Source organism: Engystomops pustulosus, chromosome 3 (assembly GCF_040894005.1).
Source record: "Engystomops pustulosus chromosome 3, aEngPut4.maternal, whole genome shotgun sequence".
In the NCBI taxonomy this organism is placed as follows: Eukaryota; Metazoa; Chordata; class Amphibia; order Anura; family Leptodactylidae; genus Engystomops; species Engystomops pustulosus.
In genome coordinates, this window is record NC_092413.1 from 203,680,041 (window position 1) to 203,696,456 (window position 16,416).

The following is a 16,416-nucleotide window of genomic DNA, read 5'->3' on the forward strand; positions in this document are numbered from 1 at the left end:
TGCTAAATGTGTAACAGCAGCTACATGGCAGGAGATACTCAGAATCCAAGAACTTCCTAGGAAATGGAGAACATCATAAGTGACACGTGATGTGAATTATGTTATCCGTCTATCTACCAATATTCTTTCTTCCTGTCTTTATATCTGTCTCATAGCTTTCTACGATATCTACAGTATCTATCTATCTATCTATCTATATATCTTTTATCTATCTGTAATCTCATATTATCTATCGTTTATCTACTTATCACATATCTATCATCTAATATCTATAATGTATCTGCTCATCTATCTCGTATCTATATCTTATCTAATATCTATTTATCTCTCATCTATTATCTATCTATCTCCTATCTATCTATCTATCTATCTATCTATCTATCTATCTCATATCTATCTATCTATCTATCTATCTATCTATCTATCTATCTATCTCCTATCTATCTATATCCTATCTATCTCTCTGTCTGTCTGTCTATCTATCTATCTATCTATCTATCTATCTATCTATCTATCTATCTATCCATCCATCCATAATATATTTCAAAGTTCCAGTGAAATTCTTGAAGTTCTTCCTCCCTTCTCATCTTTTGCACTCTCTGGGCTCCAGGAATCTGTGGATCTGTTGCTCTGGTCCATGTGTTGTCCTGGCGTCCACCATTGGTTTTCAATGTTCTAATTTTTGTGATGTTCTAGAGATGTTTCTTATCTGATCATGGACGAGTTTGTCACCAGTCAGCACCAGTTCTCCCACCACATCTCAGTGTATGGAGATTCTGTGTATCAGGATGTTATTAGAGGGATACATTGTCCTCATCTTACTTAAAGGGATTGTCTTAAAATTTGAAAAGGTTTGGGGGGGTCTCTTAGGATTATAGTCACAGGGTCATGTCCTTCATCAGGGTTCGGCAGTCTTATATGTGGGGGATCTACTCCATTGATGGTTGGTATCAATATTGGTACATGCCAGGGGTTATGTGTCTGATTTGACAATTGTTATGAATCCATTTCATTGAATGATGAGTTTTTGACACGGATGTAGCAGAGCTGAGTGAGTTAGGTTAATACATAAGGCTGAATTTGTGATCAAACTTTGTCGGGTTTGTTTGCTGTGATCATTCCCTGAGTTTCGATGATGATGCAGAGGCTTTTACCCGCAGTCCCATGCAAACTGACAGATGGCACATCACGGAAGAAGAATGGGATATGCCAAATCATGAGCTCAACTTTACAGAGTCTGACACTCAGACGGCTCCGCTCATGGAATTGCATTATGGGGATTCCACTCACTTTTGTCAATTTCCATTTGTCTATTTTGCCACTTTTGTCCTGACCGCACATCTATTACCTGTGTCTACCCGGCAGAGCTGGATTTGGGATCTGACTCTGCATTAGGATAATACAATGGGATGACCTGCTGCCCTTTGCAAATGATCATATTGCAAATACAGTCAGTCCCTGGGCTACATAAGAAAGGTTCTGTAGGTTTGTTCTTAAGTTGAATTTGTATGTAAGTCGGAACTGTATATTTTATCATTGTAACCCCAGCTAAATTTATTTGGTCAATTGAATTTTAAAAATGTTGGATTGTCATACAAACCAGAATTATCAATAAAGCTTCATTACAGACACCTGTGATAACTGTTACAGCTGATTATTGTAGCCTAAGGATAAAGTATAGTACATTACTAATATCCAGAGGTCTGTTTGTAACTAGGGGTGATCTGTAAGTCAGGTGTTCTTAAGTAGGGGACCGTCTGTAGTCTTAACACCTGGAGTTGTGCCCAGGGACAAACTCAGCTCTGCTACATCTGCCTCATATTTGTCTGATATAGACACTTTATAACAACCAGACTAGGAATTGTGGGTAATCATATGCAAATATTAATCTATTTCACCCTTATTTTAGCTTAATGCAGTCAGATATGAAAATTCTGCTGCAGATGATGAACGGTTCAGTGCACATTATAGGCTGCAGTGGTATAACGGTGCGGTATGGGGTTACTGTGACAGGCCGGCGCCGAGGGTGAATTTTCCAAGTTCTTACAAATAAGATTTTTGTCTGTATAGTTGAATCCTGTCACCATAAATAATTATATTGATTAAATATTAATGCTAATAATTTATTGAAAATATATTTCTTAATACCTATAATAAACATAAATATAAACATAAATATGAATAATATTCTAAAAAATATAAATATCTGTACATTGTGTACAGCACATTCTGATGTCATGACTTGCGGATTATACTGATATTTATCGCTACAGATTTCCTCTAATTCTTATATGAAGCTTTTGTGTGTGCTTTGTAGGAGGTGAGATCAGGTTCCTGCTTATTCCACTGTCTGTCTGTCTATCTATCTCATATCTATCTATCTATCTATCTATCTATCTATCTATCTATCTATCTATCCCATATCTATCCCATATCTATCTATCTATCTATCTATCTATCTATCTATCTATCTATCTATCTATCTATCTATATCTGTCTATCATCTATATCTATCTATCTATCTCCTATCTATCTATCTATCTATCATCTATCTATCTATCTATCTATCTATCTATCTATATATCTATCGTCTATTTCATATCTATCCATCTCCAGGGGTGTAACTTGAAGGGGGTGAAGAGGGGGCAGTCACAGCAGGCCCCAAGAGGCTTAGGGGGCCCATCAGCTTCAAGCTACACCAATGTCCATGTCATATCTATCCATCTCATATGTATCTATCACCTATTATCTTTCTATCTTTGGGGGATTTATCTTGTACTTGTTCTGTGGACCAGATGTATCACAGTTGAGATGCTCTAGTTTTGGTTTTGCACCTAAATGAGGCGCATTGTTGCGTCCAAATTATCACAAGCTACAACCATCTGTGATAAGTTAAGTTGAATGTTCATGTTATTCCCTTGTGAGTCCCAGAATGCCTTTGCCCTCCAAACCATATTAAGCCACAACTATGGCGCAAAAGGTTAATCCCAAGCCAACTATCACATGAACAGAAAACTCTGGACAAACTATGAGGAGACATGTAAATCAGAAGACCAGATCAACTTTAGGGACATCTAGGGCTTCTCCAACCACTGCCGACCTGCCAAGAGTCTCCACATTATTACCTCAATGACCTGTTGACGATTTTGCAATAGACTTTCCAGCTACCGATCTTACTGAAGACTCAGGATTGTGGACTAATTGAGAGCACAGTTATGATTAAGTGCACACTTAAAGGAAAAATACCACCAGGATGAAGGATTGTAAACCAAGAACACAGACATACTGGTGTGTGCACCCTCTGTGGAAGGAACCACTCTTTGTAGGGGTTATCCGGGTGTTAAAAATTACTGAGGGCCAGGCTGGGATGAGTTAGTTAAATATAACAAACATGTACTTACCTCCTCCGGTGCAGCTGATGTCCCGCGCTGCGGTCCATCTCCTCTGTGTGCTGGTTTGTATACAGGGGCGCACAGGGAGCCCCCATCCGACACCGACACCGGAAGCTCCCTGTGCACGGCTTCTGTGCCCCTGTAAACAAACAGGGGCACGGATCATACGGACCGCGGAGCGAGACATCGGCGGCGCTGGAGGAGTTAAGTACAAGTTTATTATGTTTAACTAGTCCACCCCAGCCCGGCCCTCAGTAATTTTTAACAGCCGGATAACCCCTTTAAGCTTCTTCTGTCCTTGTTTTTACCAAAAAAAGGTTTGAAAAATTATGCAAATGTGAGCCTATGGGGCTACATCTATTGAGCCTGGAGTTCCGCAGATTCATTTGAATAATTTTTTAGCAAAAACCTGGCAAAGAAGTGCACCACTGGTGTACCACAGCCACCCGCCTTAGGCCACAGCCTCCTGATAGATCCGGCAGCATATGATGTATGTGCCCCACAGTGCAAAGGCACTGCACTACTTTTGTCGACTTGCAACGCGAGGCACAATCCATGTGCATGACTGGCCCAAACCAAGGAAAATCCACATAATGTAACTGACATGCAAACTTAAGCTCCATGTGTTAGGGGATAACATGGTGATTAGAGATGAGCGAACACTAAAATGCTCGGGTACTCGTTATTCGAGACGAACTTTTCCCGATGCTCGAGTGCTCGTCTCGAATAACGAACCCCATTGAAGTCAATGGGAGACTCGAGCATTTTTCAAGGGGACCAAGGCTCTGCACAGGGAAGCTTGGCCAAACACCTGGGAACCTCAGAAAAGGATGGAAACACCACGGAAATGGACAGGAAACAGCAGGGGCAGCATGCATGGATGCCTCTGAGACTGCTTAATCGCACCATTATGCCAAAATTATGGGCAACAGCATGGCCATGACAGAGTGACAGAATGAAGCTAGATAGCATCTAAAACATCCAATAATTGACCCTGACACTATAGGGGACGGCATGCAGAGGCAGCGGCAGCAGCGGCAGGCTAGAGAGTGGCATGGCGACATACCCTAAATGGACTCAGGCTTCAAACCAATGGGTGGCAGAGAGGAACCAAAGGAGGTGAGCAAGAAGCGCTCAAATAATATCGGTACATGATAAAAGTTTGCCAGTATATTTTGTGGATTACACAGCAGGGTGGCGACAAAGTTAACATGGAAGCCATGAAAACAACCCAAAATTCTGCCTGACACAGCTCGTTTGATAAGGGGACGATGTATGGAGGCAGTGAACTAGTAGTAGATTAAAGGTGCTGCAGTTAAAACTATGTTAGTTGGATCTTGGCATGGAGCTGGCGCTCCGCTGCCAGGCGAGCTTTCGCCAATCCAAGCCCCTGTCTATAGGCTACTCCCCAAACAGCACTTCTAAGAACCTTTTGTATAAGATCAAGTGTAGTAGCGTTCTTATAAGTTTAGGATATGGCGGGTGAGGGGAATGTAAACAGATGCGCAAGAAGCGCTGAAATAATATCCCTAAATGGTAAAAGTTTGCAAGTATATTTTGGGGATTACACAGCAGGGTGGCGACAAAGTTAACAACTTTGATGTGGAATGCCCTGTAATAGCTCTTGGGCGGTGTGCCTTTTATCGCCTAGGCTCAGCAGTTTCAGCACCGCCTGCTGTCGCTTAGCGACGGCACTGCTGCTGTGCCTAGAGCTACCGACTGATGGCGCCATGCCCACGGATGGTAATTCGGAGGAGGAGGAGGTGGAGGAGGGGTGGGAGGAGGTATAGTAGGCCTTTGAGACCTGGACCGAGGTAGGCCCCGCAATTCTCTGCGTCGGCAGTATATGACCAGCCCCAGGGTCAGACTCGGTCCCAGCCTGCACCAAGTTAAGTGTAGTAGCGTTCTCATAAGTTTGGGATATGGCGGGTGAGGGGAATGTAAACAGATGCGCAAGAAGCGCATGATGCGCATGGAGCTGGCGTTCCGCTGCCAGGCGAGCTTTCGCCAATCCAAGCCCCTGTCTCTAGGCTACTCCCCAAACAGCACTTCTAAGAACCTTTTGTATAAGATCAAGTGTAGTAGCGTTCTTATAAGTTTAGGATATGCCGGGTGAGGGGAATGTAAACAGATGCGCAAGAAGCGCTGAAATAATATCCCTAAATGGTAAAAGTTTGCCAGTATATTTTGTGGATAACACAGCAGGGTGGCGACAAAGTTAACAACTTTGATGTGGAATCCATGAAAACAACCCAAATTTCTGCCTGACACACCTCGTTTGATAAAGGGACGATGTATGGAGGCAGCTATATGGACGACTTTTGGAGGTAGCAATGGAGACAACGTGTGGAGGCTGCTATGGAGACAATTTAATTTGGATAGTGCCTGTATGTGGCAGTCCCAAACATTTTTCAAACCAGAGGAGCAGGTAGGTGGCCCTCCAGTAAAATGGGATAGATTGAGTGCCTGTATGTGGCAGTCCCAAAAATGTTTCAAACCAGAGGAGCAGGTAGGTGGCCCTCCAGTAAAATGGAATAGATTGAGTGCCTGTATGTGGCAGTCCCAAAAATTGTTCAAACCAGAGGAGCAGGTAGGTGGCCCTGCAGTAAAATGGAATAGATTGAGTGCCTGTATGTGGCAGTCCCAAAAATTGTTCAAACCAGAGGAGCAGGTAGGTGGCCCTGCAGTAAAATGGAATAGATTGAGTGCCTGTATGTGGCAGTCCCAAAAATGTTTCAAACCAGAGGAGCAGGTAGGTGGCCCTCCAGTAAAATGGGATAGATTGAGTGCCTGTATGTGGCAGTCCCAAAAATGTTTCAAACCAGAGGAGCAGGTAGGTGGCCCTCCAGTAAAATGGAATAGATTGAGTGCCTGTATGTGGCAGTCCCAAAAATTGTTCAAACCAGAGGAGCAGGTAGGTGGCCCTGCAGTAAAATGGAATAGATTGAGTGCCTGTATGTGGCAGTCCCAAAAATTGTTCAAACCAGAGGAGCAGGTAGGTGGCCCTGCAGTAAAATGGAATAGATTGAGTGCCTGTATGTGGCAGTCCCAAAAATGTTTCAAACCAGAGGAGCAGGTAGGTGGCCCTGCAGTAAAATGGAATAGATTGAGTGCCTGTATGTGGCAGTCCCAAAAATTGTTCAAACCAGAGGAGCAGGTAGGTGGCCCTGCAGTAAAATGGAATAGATTGAGTGCCTGTATGTGGCAGTCCCAAAAATGTTTCAAACCAGAGGAGCAGGTAGGTGGCCCTCCAGTAAAATGGAATAGATTGAGTGCCTGTATGTGGCAGTCCCAAAAATTGTTCAAACCAGAGGAGCAGGTAGGTGGCCCTCCAGTAAAATGGAATAGATTGAGTGCCTGTATGTGGCAGTCCCAAAAATTGTTCAAACCAGAGGAGCAGGTAGGTGGCCCTGCAGTAAAATGGAATAGATTGAGTGCCTGTATGTGGCAGTCCCAAAAATTGTTCAAACCAGAGGAGCAGGTAGGTGGCCCTGCAGTAAAATGGAATAGATTGAGTGCCTGTATGTGGCAGTCCCAAAAATTGTTCAAACCAGAGGAGCAGGTAGGTGGCCCTGCAGTAAAATGGAATAGATTGAGTGCCTGTATGTGGCAGTCCCAAAAATTGTTCAAACCAGAGGAGCAGGTAGGTGGCCCTGCAGTAAAATGGAATAGATTGAGTGCCTGTATGTGGCAGTCCCAAAAATGTTTCAAACCAGAGGAGCAGGTAGGTGGCCCTGCAGTAAAATGGAATAGATTGAGTGCCTGTATGTGGCCCTCACAAAAATTGTTTCAAACAGAGGACCGGGTAGGTGGCCCTCCAGAAAAATTAAATGCATGAAGTACTATAGCAAGAGCCAGTGGGCCCTGTCAAAAAATAGCCAGTTTCCTCTGCTTTACTGTACAAAGAGGAGGAGAAGGAGGAAAATGAGGAGGAGGAGGAGGAGTGGATCAATTATTCAGGTTGAGCTTCCTTCACCTGGTGGAGATTGGAAATTCTGAGAAATCCAGCCTTTATTCATTTTAATAAGCGTCAGCCTGTCAGCGCTGTCAGTCGACAGGCGTGTACGCTTATCGGTGATGATGCCACCAGCTGCACTGAAAACCCGCTCGGACAAGACGCTAGCGGCAGGGCAGGCAAGAACCTCCAAGGCGTAGAGCGCCAGTTCGTGCCACATGTCCAGCTTTGAAACCCAGTAGTTGTAGGGAGCTGTGTGATCATTTAGGACGATGGTATGGTCAGCTACGTACTCCCTCACCATCTTTCTGTAAAGATCAGCCCTACTCTGCCGAGACTGGGGACAGGTGACAGTGTCTTGCTGGGGTGACATAAAGCTGGCAAAAGCCTTGTAAAGCTGCCTGCTCGCCTACTCTCCCTCGCTACTTGTCCCGCAGAACTACGCACTCTGCCGCTAGCGCTGTCAGAAGGGAAATACTGTTTCAGCTTGTGCACCAGGGCCTGCTGGTATTCATGCATTCTCACACTCCTTTCCTCTCCAGGGATGAGAGTGGGAAGATTTTGCTTGTACCGTGGGTCCAGGAGAGTGAACACCCAGTAATCGGTGCTGGAATAAATTCTTTGAACGCGAGGGTCACGGGATAGGCAGCCTAGCATGAAATCTGCCATATGCGCCAGAGTACCAACGCGTAAGAATTCACTCCCCTCACTGGCCTGACTGTCCATTTCCTCCTCCTCCAACTCCTCCAACTCCTCTTCTTCTGCCCATACACGCTGAACAGTGAAGGACTCAACAATGGTCCCCTCTTGTGTCTCGCCAACATTCTCCTCCTCTTCCTCCTCATCCTCCTCCACCTCCACCTCCTCCGATATGCGCTGAGAAACAGACCTCAGGGTGCTTTGGCTATCAACAAGGGAATATTCTTCCCCCGTCTCTTGTGACGAGCGCAAAGCTTCCGACTTCATGCTGACCAGAGAGTTTTTCAACAGGCCAAGCAGCGGGATGGTGAGGCTGATGATGGCGGCATCGCCACTGACCATCTGTGTTGACTCCTCAAAGTTACTCAGCACCTGACAGATATCAGACATCCACGTCCACTCCTCATTGTAGACTTGAGGAAGCTGACTGACCTGACTACCAGTTCTGGTGGAAGTTGACATCTGGCAGTCTACAATCGCTCTGCGCTGCTGGTAAACTCTGGATAACATGGTCAGTGTTGAATTCCACCTCGTGGGCACGTCGCACAACAGTCGGTGAGCGGGCAGTTGGAGGCGGCGCTGCGCTGCCCTGAGAGTGGCAGCATCTGGGCTGGACTTCCTGAAATGCGCACAGATGCGGCGCACCTTCGTGAGCAAATCAGACAGATTGGGGTATGTCTTGAGGAAACGCTGCACTATCAGATTTAACACATGGGCCAGGCATGGCACATGTGTCAGTCTGCCGAGTTGCAGAGCCGCCACCAGGTTACGGCCGTTGTCACACACAACCATTCCCGGCTTGAGGTTCAGCGGTGCCAGCCACAGATCAGTCTGCGCCGTGATGCCCTGTAATAGCTCTTGGGCGGTGTGCCTTTTGTCGCCTAGGCTCAGCAGTTTGAGCACCGCCTGCTGTCGCTTAGCGACGGCACTGCTGCTGTGCCTAGAGCTACCGACTGATGGCGCCGTGCCCACGGATGGTAGTTCGGAGGAGGAGGTGGAGGAGGGGTGGGAGGAGGAGGAGGCATAGTAGGCCTGAAACACCTGGACCGAGGTAGGCCCCGCAATCCTCGGCGTCGGCAGTATATGAGCAGCCCCAGGGTCAGACTCGGTCCCAGCCTCCACCAAGTTAACCCAATGTGCCGTCAGCGATATATAGTGGCCCTGCCCGGCAGCACTCGTCCACGTGTCCGTGGTCAGGTGGACCTTGTCAGAAACGGCGTTGGTCAGGGCACGGATGATGTTGTCTGACACGTGCTGGTGCAGGGCTGGGACGGCACATCGGGAAAAGTAGTGGCGGCTGGGGACCGAATACCGAGGGGCGGCCGCCGCCATGAGGTTGCGAAAGGCCTCGGTCTCTACTAGCCTATAGGGCAGCATCTCCAGGCTAAGCAATCTGGAGATGTGCACATTAAGGGCTTGGGCGTGCGGGTGGGTTGCACTATATTTGCGTTTCCGCTCCAGCGTCTGGGGTATGGAGAGCTGAACGCTGGTGGATGCTGTGGAGGATCGTGGAGGCGACGATGGGGTTTTTGTGCCAGGGTCCTGGGCAGGGGGCTGACTAGCAGCTGACACAGGGGAAGGAGCAGTGGTGTGCACGGCCGGAGGTGAACGGGCTTGTTGCCACTGAGTGGGGTGCTTAGCATTCATATGCCTGCGCATACTGGTGGTAGTTAAGCTAGTAGTGGTGGAACCCCTGCTGAGCCTGGTTTGGCAAATGTTGCACACCACAGTCCGTCGGTCATCCGGTGTTTCCTTAAAGAACCTCCACACTTCTGAAGATCTAGCCCTCGCCGCAAGAGCCCTCACCACGGGAGCTTCACTAGTTGACAGTGGCGCTGATGCACCAGCTCTGGCCCTGCCTCTCCGTCTGGCCCCACCACTGCCTCTTCCAACCTGTTCAGGTCGAGGACTCTCCTCCGTCTCAGAAGCACTGTGTTCACCCGGCCTCTCAACCCAGCTTGGGTCTGTCACCTCATCATCCTCCGATCCCTCAGTCTGCTCCCCCCTCGGACTTCCTGCCCTGACAACAACTTCCCCACTGTCTGACAACCGTGTCTCCTCATCGTCGGACACCTCTTTACACACTTCCACTACGTCAAGAAGGTCATCATCACCCACAGACTGTGACTGGTGGAAAACCTGGGCATCGGAAAATTGCTCAGCAGCAACCGGACAAGTGGTTTGTGACTGTGGGAAGGGTCCAGAAAACAGTTCCTCAGAGTATGCCGGTTCAAATGCCAAATTTTCCTGGGAGGGGGCAGACTGGGGGGGAGGAGGCTGAGGTGCAGGAGCTGGAGGAGTGGCGATTTCGGTGACATGGGTGGACTGCGTGGAAGACTGACTGGTGGTGGACAAATTGCTCGAAGCATTGTCAGCAATCCACGACATCACCTGTTCGCACTGTTCTGGCCTCAACAGTGCTCTACCACGAGTCCCAGTAACTTCAGACATGAACCTAGGGAGTGTAGCTCTGCGGCGTTCCCCTGCTCCCTCATCAGCAGGTGGTGTCTCACCCCGCCCAGGACCACGGCCTCTGACCCCTGCAGTAGTTGGACGCCCACGTCCCCGCCCTCGTCCTCTACCCCTAGCCCTCGGGTTAAACATTTTTAAAATGAGAGTTATAACTTTATTTTTTTTTTTTTACTTTTTTTTGTTTTTTTTTGTGTTTTTTTTTTTTTTTGTGTTTTTTGTTTTTTTTTGAGTTTTTAAAACCAAACAATGCTATCCTATTGCTATGGCTATTTTCTAGCCAAGTATCAAAGCACACTACTATGCCAGATGAGATGACACTGAGTTATTGGCTAATAGAAATCCAACCCCTACTGAATTTTGCCACTTCGGCCTTTGCTATGGATATGTGCGCCACTAAGCGCAGAACACAGCGGTCGCAAGTCTCACTACAAATTGCTCAGAATTGGCAAGTACATGCACTGCAGAAACTACAGCCACCAGCAGATCAACCAGAAATCAAATATATAGAACGCTACTGTAGGCTTCAAGAAGCTGTTTGTATTCTCCTATGGCTATTTTCTAGCCAAGTATCAAAGGAAGCACAGTACTATGCCAGATGAGATGACACTGAGTTATTGCCTAATAGAAATCCAACCCCTACTGAATTTTGCCACTTCGGCCTTTGCTATGGATATGTGCGCCACTAAGCGCAGAACACAGCGGTCGCAAGTCTCACTACAAATTGCTCAGAATTGGCAAGTACATGCACTGCAGAAACTACAGCCACCAGCAGATCAACCAGAAATCAAATATATAGAACGCTACTGTAGGCTTCAAGAAGCTGTTTGTATTCTCCTATGGCTATTTTCTAGCCAAGTATCAAAGGAAGCACAGTACTATGCCAGATGAGATGACACTGAGTTATTGCCTAATAGAAATCCAACCCCTACTGAATTTTGCCACTTCGGCCTTTGCTATGGATATGTGTGCCACTAAGAGCTAAACACAACGGTAGCAAGTCCCCCTGCTAATTCCTCACAAAATGGTAAAAGATGCAAATTAAAATAAAAAAAGTAGAACGTTATTGTAGCCCTAAGAAGGGCTGTTGGGTTCTTTGAGAATCACTCCTGCCTAACAGTAAGCTAATAGAACACCCTAACGCTTTCCCTGACCAGCAGCAGCTCTCTCCCTAGCGGCATCCAGAGACAGAATGATCCGAGCAGCGCGGGCAGGGGCTAGTCTATCCCAGGGTCACCTGATCTGGCCAGCCAACCACTGCTATCTACGTGTAAGGGTACCACGTCATGCTGGGTGGAGTGCAGAGTCTCCTGGCTTGTGATTGGCTCTGTTTCTGGCCGCCAAAAAGCAAAACGGCGGGAGCTGCCATTTTCTCGAGCGGGCGAAGTATTCGTCCGAGTAACGAGCAGTTTTGAGTACCCTAATGCTCGACCGAGCATCAAGCTCGGACGAGCATGTTCGCTCATCTCTAATGGTGATCTGTGAGGATCTGACTGCTAGGACCCTCAATCAGGATCCCCAGCAATATAGAGAATGATGGTCCCATTCTCACTAATGATTGGATCGGCAGGATGAGCATGGGAGCATTCTATAGGAGCACTCCAAGATAGAGGAGCGCTGTGCTCAGCAATATCCACCTCTCCCATACATTACAATGGTGTGTCAGGACCAACGCCAATCCTGTCGTTCCACCCATTAAGGAGAATGGGAACATCATTTTCCAGATTGAAGCAGTCCTGTTATTATGGGGGTCCTTAAACTGAGTTATCCCCTATTATGTGGATAGGTGAAAACTTGCTTTAACTTTTTTATTGATTCCTGCTCGGGACCCAGTGAGTTTGCCCTCTGGGTGGATTATAAGAAGAAGTTCTGATACCAAGACAAAAAAGGGAGGCTCCCACTACCCAGGTCCTTCTTTATATATCACCCTCTATGGCAGTGGTGGCGAACCTATGGCACGGGTGCCAGAGGTGGCACTCAGAGCCCTTTCTGTGGGCAACTGGCCATCGCCCCAGAACCAGACAGGACTCAAAGAATCTTCCTGCAGTTCCAAGCAACTTAAAAGATGCTGCTTTCAGTCATATTTTGATACTTACTTCGCTAATTGGGACTGTAGGAAGAGGGAGAATTAGACAGGGTCTAATTTTTGGAGGACCTTCAGCTGGCCCCACAGTTCTCTGTACAGAGGGACACTGGAAAGAAGCTAAAATGATAAAAGGTTCGCCATCACTGCTCTATGGGATCTGTCTACACCTACTACAAACATTTTTGGATAAAAACAATCCTGAATTCTCAGTAAATCAATCAATTCAAGAGAAATAATTGATGTTCATGTCCTGTACATGCGCTTCCTCCTGACTATATGAGGATACTGCGGCTATGTGCCATGTAATAATAGCGCGGCTATGTGCCATGTAATAATACCGCAGCTATGTGCCATGTAATAATACCGCAGCTATGTGCCATGTAATAATACCGCAGCTATGTGCCATGTAATAATACCGCGGCTATGTGCCATGTAATAATACCGCGGCTATGTGCCATGTAATAATACCGCGGCTATGTGCCATGTACCAATACCGCAGCTATGTGCCATGTAATAATACCACAGCTGTGTGCCATCTAATAATACTGTGGCTATGTGCCATGTAATAATACCGCAGCTATGTGCCATGTAATAATACCGCGGCTAAGTGCCATGTAATAATACCGCGGCTAAGTGCCATGTAATAATACCACAGCTATGTGCCATGTAATAATACCGCGGCTAAGTGCCATGTAATAATACCGCGGCTAAGTGCCATGTAATAATACCGCGGCTATGTGCCATGTAATAATACCGCAGCTATGTGCCATGTAATAATACCGCGGCTATGTGCCATGTAATAATACCGCAGCTATGTGCCATGTAATAATACCGCAGCTATGTGCCATGTAATAATACCGCGGCTATGTGCCATGTAATAATACCGCGGCTAAGTGCCATGTAATAATACCGCACATAGACAATCTTCACAGATTTGGGATTTCTTCCAATAACTCATGCATTCGTCCTCTTCCTCCTGAGGACTATGAGCAGACCCTACCGCCCTCTGTGCTGCACTATAATTCCCCTAAGGAACAGCGGGAAGTAGCAGAGTAGATTATGTCCTGATTGTTATTCAGTGATGGTTCCTGGGAGCTTGTTATGTTGTGTACGGCTATGTCACAGTTCACACTTCCCAATATAGTGGATACGTGCACAGCAACGGGAAGGAGGTACAGGATCACTCTACAATAACATCATTAAAAAGCAGGTTTTTAGGAGGCTTCACCCAGGCTTGAGTAAGTTGTTGTGGGTTCCCTTTAATGACACTCCCTTTAAGGGAATGTACCACTTCCCAAATCACCTCAGAGCTATAACCATAAACTTTCCAGACTTACCGTTACTTCCCTGTTTCCCAGAGATCGTTCATTTTAATTTAAAAAAAAATTAAGTTCCCCTCTATATGCAAATGAGCGTCTCAGTGCATCAGGGGCGGAGCTGAGCTCACTGCTTCACCAGTGTTCTTTCAATAGCTTCTTTTTATGTGGTAATTATTGTTTCCAGGGACAGAGCTAAGTGGCGTCAGAAGAATAAAACAGGTGCACCAGCTGGTATGGCCCCGCCCCTTATGCTCCACAAAGCTCATTTGCCTAAATAGATTCATGAATTTTTCTCTAAATTAGCAGATTCCTGGAAAACTGAAAAAAAAAAGTTTGTGTAGAAAGTTTATAAAGTGTCCTGCACGGGGCTGGTTTTACTTGTTGGAAGTTTAACTTTGGTAGGTTACCACATTGCCCAACCTGTGACTCTCCAGTTGTTTTGCAACTACACCTCCCATCATGCCCGGTAGTTTTTCAGCAGCTGTAAAGTCAAAGGTGGGAGAGAATGAAGACACGAGAAGTCGGGAAGGGATTTTTTTCCATTGATTGGTAACCACCATCAATCTTATGGGATTTTTTGCCTTCATCTGGATCAACACTGTTCGATTATAGGTCAGACGGATCTACGTGTATGTCATGGCCTCTGCCCACAGATCGGTGATTATCTACTAACAATACAGATACTAATGAAATACGACATTGTCTAATGAATTGTAATTAACTTTTGACATGGACAGTAAAAAGAAGTTCTTAAACTTTTGCTTCAAGGCTTGTGAGAATCTGAACAAGTCTGATTCTCAAGGTTGTTCTTCTACATAAGGAATAAAGGAATTTGCCTTTAATTGGTAATTTCCCCATTGAATATTATATTACTTGTATAGACATTTAAAAAAAAAACTAACATTTTTTTTAATACTATTAAAAATTCTTCCTGGGTAGTGTTATACTATAACTATATACTTACATAGTATGGCGCCACCTGCTGTTCAGGGTGTACAGAGATGTGCGCGTCCACCTAATGAGCTGAGTTTTGTGGCCACACATGTTCAGTCACAGACAATTCTCTGTGTAGTGAACACTGCATGGCAGCCATTAGAAATAGCCTCTTTTCCTATATGGAGCAGACCTTTTCAGGTCATCACTGGCGCATAAAGTGACATTTACAACCAGAAAATGATTATGAGGCCAGTGGATGTGGGAGCATTTTGCTGGGCTGATGAGATGTATCCATTTTCTAGAACTTTGAATAGTCGCCCCCTTCTTTTCGGGAGGTTCCTAGACATTCCATTAGAGTTGGTATTGTGCACAAAAGACTGCAATAAATTCCGGCTGGTGATCCTATTGGTCGTTGTTGGCTGCAGTTGTTGGCATATTTGGAAATCTACAAATTCTGGGGCAATGGCCAGAAGACCTAGATCACTTGTGGTGCCAGGTCCTAGCCCTGCCTCTGACACTGATATTCTATCTAGGCATCGTGTCCTGCCAAAAAATTGAAATGATTTTTGATATACATCAAACTCTTCCCAATTACATTCCCTGGAGAAGCCTTTCTTTTAAAGGGAACCCTCCTGCCCCTGGGATGTTGAAGGATTTATAATGATAATCACATACAGTATCATCTTATAATTTCGGGAGAGATAATCAGTCACAGCCTTAATAGTGATGTCTTCCAGTGACTATCCAAGTTGTCACTGCAAACCTGACCCAATCCTGGATCGGGTTGATGATCGATGGACATGTCAGCTTAATTGAGCTCTATCTGTTTGAGTATGTGGTGTATCATTCCCAAAAATGTACGCTATGAAAAACATTTCTTATACACTTTCTTGAACAGTTTGTACTGTGCTATTCCTCTGTTATTCCTACTGGACTTGAATAAGTGGACAACTATGTGTAACTTTTTCCAATTTCAAGTGATGTACCCTGTTTAGGGACACATCCTATTGACAGAGGTCAAAGTAAAAACCTATGTTTCAATAAAATTAAAATTTCCAGGAGTAATAGCAGAGAAATGTAAAACATACTGGGGCACATTTACTTACCCGGGCCCTCGGGCGCCAAAATCCGATCGCGTGCATCACAATCCCTGTCACAGAGGCGCAAATCCCAAATATGTTGGGAAGTCCGAAGGAAATGCGATCTGTGGACCCTTAGTAAATAACCCCCGATGTTTTTGAAAAAAAGAAGAGGATTAACTTAAAGAGATATAAATGCCGGACGTGTAATTTTATTTAGTGGGAGATCAGTACATGGAGCAATGCGTGAAATTTCTATGGGACGACCACACCCCCTTCCCATAACCCCACCCATTTGTGAGGGTGTGACCCGTCTACTCATCTGAACTTGGCACTTTTTCTCCCCCTTTTTTGGGTGACTAACAGCCTTGTAGAGATGGCAAGTATGATACTAGTGATTACCAAAATAGACATGTTAGTAGTGTACACAGGTGCAATATGAAAATATGAAAATATCACTAATGACACCCACCTGTAGGAA

The 16,416-nt window shown here is 45.7% G+C and overlaps 1 protein-coding gene across 2 annotated transcripts in view; it reads left to right on the forward strand.

Annotated features, from left to right (window-relative positions):
- The window catches only part of KCNS3 (potassium voltage-gated channel modifier subfamily S member 3), a 68,392-nt gene that overhangs the window by 503 nt on the left and 51,473 nt on the right, over nucleotides 1–16,416 (forward strand). The gene's annotated exons all lie outside the window — the stretch shown is intronic.